Below are 6,949 nucleotides of genomic sequence, written 5' to 3'. Positions count from 1 at the left end.
GAGGAGCTGCCGGTGGTTCTTTGGTCGATCAGAACGACGCCAAATCGAGCCACTGGCCAGACACCTTTCGCTCTAGTCTATGGAGCAGAGGCAGTTCTCCCCACGGAACTCGTATACGGATCGCCTCGAGTGCTCGCTTATGATGAGCTTGAGCAAGAACAGCTGCGACAAGACGACGCGCTGCTCCTTGAGGAAGATCGTCTTCAGGCTGCTGTACGAGCTGCTCGATACCAGCAAGCTTTGCGCCGCTACCATAGCCGCAAAGTTAAGGCCAGAAGCTTCGAGGAAGGCGACCTTGTTCTTCGGCGCGTTCAGTCCGCCAAGAATTCCAACAAGTTGACGCCGAAGTGGGAAGGCCCTTATCGGGTGAAACGAGTCACAAGGCCCGGCGCTGTCCGCCTTGAGACCGAAGATGGCATTCCGGTGAGCAACTCCTGGAACATAGAACATCTTCGTAAGTTTTTCCCGTAGGGCGCGGTTGCCGGAACCCGTTCCGGCAACCACCTTTTGTACAAGTCTTGCCGCTGTTGCATGTAATCCTTTGTACAAAGCCGGGCGCAGATCCCGTGCATAAATAGAACCCCATGTGCTCCGCACAACTTGTCCATTTCATGCATTAGTTTCTTTCTTGCATGTGTTATCTGACACTTTGTGCAGCACCTACATCCGGTAAGCAATAACGAGCCGAAGGGCTCCATATTATTATTTTCTCTTCTTTCTTCTTTTCAACAAAGGAAAAGAAGGTTCCCTCGCACACAAGTTTGCCGGGGGGGGGAAGGAGAAGATTGTGGTATGGACCAGGCGTCGTTCAAGCAAAGTTTTGCCTTGCCGGGAAGCAAACGACAGAAAAGCTAAGTTGCCAAAGTTTGAGCAATCAGTTTTTAAATTTTTGAGTTATCTTCCTCGAACGACCCTGCTTTGTATGGAAAACCTGTGCGCGGAGGAACCAACTCGTGGCTAGTTGCGCCCTTACTTTGTTTCGAGTCCGCTCAACAACTTAAGTGTGCTGCATCTAGTCGCGACAAGGTTTCTTGTCGGAAGCAGCGCCGCCAGCAGGCTGCTGACGTTCCGCACTCAGCGCTCGCGGCTCGGGTGCCTGCGCCGACAAGTTCCCTAGAAGCGTAGGGTAAAAACATACAAAGGAAGGAATCTAGTAGAGGAAATAACATAGCAATTGATAACAGAAATAAAGTTATATTACAAGATAACTTGTCGCAGCTCTAACAGACTGTTTTCATAACATGATTAGCAGCGACAAGGGAAAAGAAGAAATGGGCGGCCTAGTCTACGCGGTCGCCCTCAACCCTCTTGATCTCGCTCACCTTGTCCACAATGGGTGCGACAAGGGCCTTGAGTGCGTCCCGATCGGCGTCTGGCGGCAAGGACTTGAGGACGTTGGTGAAGCTGAGGCCTGGATTGCGGAAGGCCACCTTCATCAGCACCTTCTGGAGAACCCCGGCGCAGATTTTGCGCGACTCGTCGGCCAGCTGCTTTGGGATCCTCTCCCGGAGCCGCTGGAGTGCCGTCGCCACGCCCTTGAAGAACAGGCTGAGCTTGGCGCTGGGTTGGAGATTCTCGTCGGAGGGATACCCAAAGTCCTCCATCCCCAGCTGCGCCAGCTCCTCGTTGATGACTGCGGCAATATTCACCAGACCCTCGGTCCAGTGCTCCACAGTGTCTCTGAACGAGTTCTGGGTAACTGCGATGCTCTCCAGCAGCGCCTTGTCAGCCTTGACCTTCTCCGACAAGGTCTTCTCCCGCTCCTTGGCGGCCTCCAGCGTCTGCGTCAGCGTGGCCAGCTTCAACTCCAGGTCTGCATTGGAATCCTTGGCGGCGCTGAGCTCCTTGCCCCTCTCAGCGAGAAGACCTTGCAGCTCACCGTGGGCGGCAGCATCCTTCTCACGCTCACGCTTGAGCGCGGCAAGCTCCTCGCCGCTCTTCCCAATGTTGGCCTCCAGCTGCGCCACCTTCTCCTCCAGCTCTTTCTTGGCGGCCTCTGCGATTGCGGCAGCGTCCTTTGCTTCCTTGAGCGCCCCGCCAAGTGCTTGCTCGCGCTCGGCGAGCTCCTCCTCGTAGCTGTCGAGGTTGGCCTTCCGCTGCACCAATTCGCCTTCTCGCGCGGACTGCTTCTCGGCGGCCAGCCTTTGTTCCTCCTCAGCTTCGGCCTTCTCGAGAAGGAAGGCCGTGCGCTCCTCGTCGAGTCGCTCCCGCTCCTGTGCCAGGGACCGGAGAGCTTCTTGATTGTGGCCCCGGAGCTCCTCCGCGCGCTTCTCCATGTCAACTCCCGCCTTCGCGACAAGCGCTTCCCGGGAAGCCAGCTTGGCTTGCCGTGCGCGGTAGAGTGACAGCAGCTTCCGCAGCAGCTGCTCCTCCTCAGGCTCGCCACTGCTGCTGCTGGGCGCGTCGACCAACGACAGTCCAGCAGAGGCGAGCACCTCCTCATCGAAAGTTTCCCCCTCGACCGGCGCCCTGGAGCTCGACGCCCAGGGTAGCTTGATGAAGATATCGTCGCCGGCCTTCAAGTAGGCGCCGGGCTCCGCAGCAGCGGCAGAGGGATCGACGGTCGGTGCAGCGCCTGGCGCTCCTGCAGCCTCAGGGTCGTCAGTGCGATCGTCCGACCCCTCGTCGGCTTCTGCGGCGGCAGCCTTGGCGGCCTCCTCGCCGGCGGTCTCATCAGCACCGGCCCCTTCCTCGCCGGCGCCCTCTGTCTCCATTGGCTCAGCAGCAGATGGGTCTGAAGAACGAAGAAGGGAGAAAAATCAATCAAAAATCCAAGAGAAGAAAATCAGAAGAAGAAGAACCCAAGGGAAAGTTTTTGGACAAGTGAATTACCTATGCCAAGATCTGCAGTGGCGGTCTCGGCTGCCGCAGGATCGATGGTGCTGCCCCTTGCTGGAGAGTTCTCCCTTGCCGGAGAGCGCTCCCTTACCGGGAACCCCTCCCTTGGCGGCGTAGTCGAAGCAGATGGCACTTCGGGACCAGCTTCCGGGCGCTCCTGATGTGGCTGCTCTGCTCCTACACAAATCAACAAGCAAGATATCAACAAAGGAAAAAGCACTCATGCGCGCCCGACAGCGGAAAGCTAACTATGAACTTACGCTGAGGGCTGCGCTGGGGGCTGCTTTGAGGAGTGGTTGCCGGGTCCGTCAAGGTGGTCTCGGACCCACCCCCTACTGACACGGTGGGGTCATCTTCGATGACAATCACCGCGGCCTTGGCCCTCTTCGCCGCTCTCTGGGCCAGCGTCCTGAAAAGAAAGGAGTCCAGATTGAAGCAAGTCAGATACAAGATAAAAACAGCAAGATTGAAGAACGACAAGAGCACCAAAGAAACTTACTCTTCTTCCTCCTCGTCGGAGCTGAGCGCGGAAAGATCGAAGTCCGGCTCCCCTCTGGTGCGGCGAGGCGGAGGAGTAGGATCCCTTGCCCGCTTGGCGGGGGCGGTGGCGGTGGCCCGGGAAGATCCCGCTCCAGTTGCCGCTGCTGCGTGAGGCGCTCCCGCGGCAACATTGCTTGCCGCGGTAGAGCGTGTCGCACGGCTCGGCGGCTGTTGACCCGGCTGCCGCCCCGCTACGTCCGCGGCCCTGCGAAGACGCCTTCTTGGCGGGGCCGGGGGCTCCGCCTGCGGCAAGCTTTCTGAAGGCTCGGGCTCTTCCTCGCCGGCCTCGCTCGGCTCAGCTTCAGAACCGGCAGGCTCTTCCTCACCAATAAACTCCGCGCGCTCGGCGAGGTTTGCCGCCTCTGCCGCCTCCGCCTCCTCCACAGTGAACCCGAACGCGCCCGCGGCAGCTGCGGCCGCAACCTCTTCCGCCCTAGTGGCGATGCGCTGCAGCTCCTCGTCGGTGGTGTCACGGGTGAGGCTCTTCTGCTCGTCAGCGTGGACCGGCACTTCTTCCAAGTTGTCGAAGAACGCTTGCACGACGTCATCCGCAGGCTCTTGCCAAGTTGGAACGATTCCGTGTGAATCGCACAACGGCATCATGGCGCGGATCCGGTCAAGCGAAGAATTGTTGCACAATGGAACGACGCCCCTCGGCAGCGTGAATGGGTGCTGGGGGTCGCGTTTGAACAACTCCAGGAGCATTGCATCCAGCTCCAAGACGGTGAAGTTGTAGTTGAGGCCCGGCCGCAGCCTCATGATGTCCGCCGAGTTCTTGAATTCCCAGGCGGGCCTCCCCCTCTCCTGCAGGGGGGCGATGCGGCGGCGGAGGAAATCTGCGCCTACAGCGCCTACAGTGAGCCCGGCAAGCCTGAGGCGAAGGATCCTAGTAATGGCGATCTTCAGCCTCTCGTCTTCCGGGGCCACGTTGCTCCAGTCATTGCCGCGCACTATTGGAGCTTGGCGCACGGCGGTGAAGGGCTGCGGATTCTCCTCGACGATCCAGCACCACTCCGCTCTCCACTCCTCCCACTTGCTGCGGAGCTCACCCTCCAAGTACGCCTCCTTCTTGCCGACTCTCGAGATCCAGGCGATCCCTCCGGCAAGCGGCTCTCCTCTCTCTACCCGAGGTATGAAGAAGTGGCGGAAAAGGGCAACATTGGGGTGGACTCCGACAAAGTTTTCGCACAAATGTGCGAAAACTGCCATGGTCAGAACGGCGTTGGGGGTGAAATCAAGGAGGCGGAAGCCGTAGGTGTTCATGATATCGCAGAAGAACTCCGAGAAGGGCGGGCAGAGCCCGCAATAGAAGAACAGCGCGAAGAATGGGTACCCGTTTGGAGCCAGCTCCGAAGCAGCGGCCGGGAGTACCCTCGTGCGCGGATGCGCCCGCGTCTCCGTCGCCCAAAAGAGGTAGAAGTACTCCCTCAGCTCCTTCACGCCGAGCTGGGGGGAGAAGATCGCCCGCTCCTTCCGCAGCGCCGCGAGCCGCTGCGCCTCGGCCGACTTCACGCCCTTTCCCTTGTCGGCTTTCGGAGCCATGGCGGAGGTGGTGGGGGAGGTCGACGGCGTTGGTGATGCTGGTGGCAATGGGGGGCGGAGCGCTGCTCTCTCGGCTTCGAGAAGAAGGGGGGAGCGGCGGAGGTTCGTGAAGATGGAGTAGTAGCAACCAGCGAGGGGGAACGAACTGCCCCTGTTTCCTCTGCTTATAAAGAGGGACGGGGCGGACGTTTCGCCCTTCCGAATAAAGAACCACCCACGATCTCTCCCACGACGCCGCATTCAACGCGTGCCGTTAGGGGAGAGCGCGGTGGATACGGAGCGAGATTCGGCGTGGCCCAGTCCGCGTGTGCCCGTGCCCTGTCTTGGGCCTGGCCCAACAGCGCTCGGCACCGTGTCTGGCCCAGGCCCGGGGGCTCCTGTCGGTGTACTAGAATAGGGGTACCCTAGTACCCCGAACTTGTGCACGGGCAGTTGCAGCACCCCGCGGCAAGGCTTGCCGGGCGAACGCCAAGATCCTCCGTGGTTCCCTTGGAGCCATTCAAGAACAAAGTATTTAAGCTCAGGAGACAAGGCCCCGGCAAGAGGAGCTTGCCGGGAAGGCCAACCAAGGCACTCCAAGGAACTTGCCGCGACGCGCCACGCGCTCCGGCAAGGCAACAAGGCCCCGGCAAGAGGAGCTTGCCGGGAAGACCAACCAAGGTACCTCGAGGCCCGGTGAGCGACAAGCTTCCGGACCCGACAAGATAACAGCAGCGGCAAGGCGCTTGCCGCGGCAGGCGGCCACTCTGTGCCCGCGCTCCAGCGCATCCACCAACGTGTCGCTCTGGGGGCCTCTCCAGGCGCGCGTGGCGGGAGGCTGTGCAGCCAGCGGTGCGCAGTGGCATGCGAAGCTGACAAGATCGCCATCGTGGCGAACGGTGGCGCCCCTAACGGTCCTTTTCTGCACTGTTTGGGCGACTCAGACGGGCATTGAATGCCCTTGTCCCCTGCCGTCAGGGTTAGGTAGGGTGCACTGTACAAGTAACTGTACCAACCACCTCACTTTTTACATTTGTACCCTTCTCTGCGTTGCCACCTGTCGGTGACCCCTTTAGCGTATAAAAGGAGGCCCATGCACAACGTAGAGGGGGTTGGACAGTTTCGCGAGGTTCGACTGGTTCGGAACCCAGAAAAACACTATGCTCTCTCTCTGGAGCAAGAACACAAGATAATCAAACAAGCAGCAGTAGGAGTGTTATCTCTCCGGAGAGCTCCGAAGCTGGGTAAACTGCTTGTGTGCTTCGCCTCGATCTACTCTTCGTGCGACCTCCGCCCCCCGCCGAACCGAAAGGGGCCCGGTCCGCCGGCCCCATAGGTGTTCGTGGATCAGTTTCCCCGACAATGTTAGTCCCAAACATAGTATAAAAAGTTGCCAAAAGTATATGAAATTTGAATAATATTGGCATGGAACAATCAAAAATTATAGATACAACGGAGACGTATCAGCATCTCCAAGCTTAATTCCTGCTCGTCCTCGAGTAGGTAAATGATAAAAAAGATAATTTTTGATGTGGAATGCTACCTAACATAATCTAGATCATATGTCTAATCATGGCATGAATATTAAGACACGAGTGATTCAAAGCAATAGTCTATCATTTGACATAAAAACAATAATACTTCAAGCCTACTAATAAAGCAATCATGTCTTTTCAAAATAACATGGCCAAAGAAAGTTATCCCTACAAAATCATAGTCTGGCTATGCTCCATCTTCTTCACACAAAATACTCACATCATGCACAACCCCGATAACAAGCCAAGCAATTGTTTCATACTTTTGACATTCTCAAACCTTTTCAACTTTCACGCAATACATGAGCGTGAGCCATGGACATAGCAGTATAGGTGGAATAGAGTGATGGTTGTGGAGAAGAAAAAAAGGAGAAGATAGTCTCACATCAACTTGGCATATCAACGGGCTATGGAGATGCCCATCAATAGATATCAATGTGAGTGAGTAGGGATTGCCATGCAACGGATGCACTAGAGCTATAAGTATATGAAAGCTCCAACTGAAACTAAGTGGG

The sequence above is a fragment of the Triticum aestivum genome, chromosome 7A (genome assembly GCF_018294505.1).
Source record: "Triticum aestivum cultivar Chinese Spring chromosome 7A, IWGSC CS RefSeq v2.1, whole genome shotgun sequence".
NCBI classification, from domain to species: Eukaryota; Viridiplantae; Streptophyta; class Magnoliopsida; order Poales; family Poaceae; genus Triticum; species Triticum aestivum.
Note: the sequence above shows the minus strand (reverse complement) of the source record.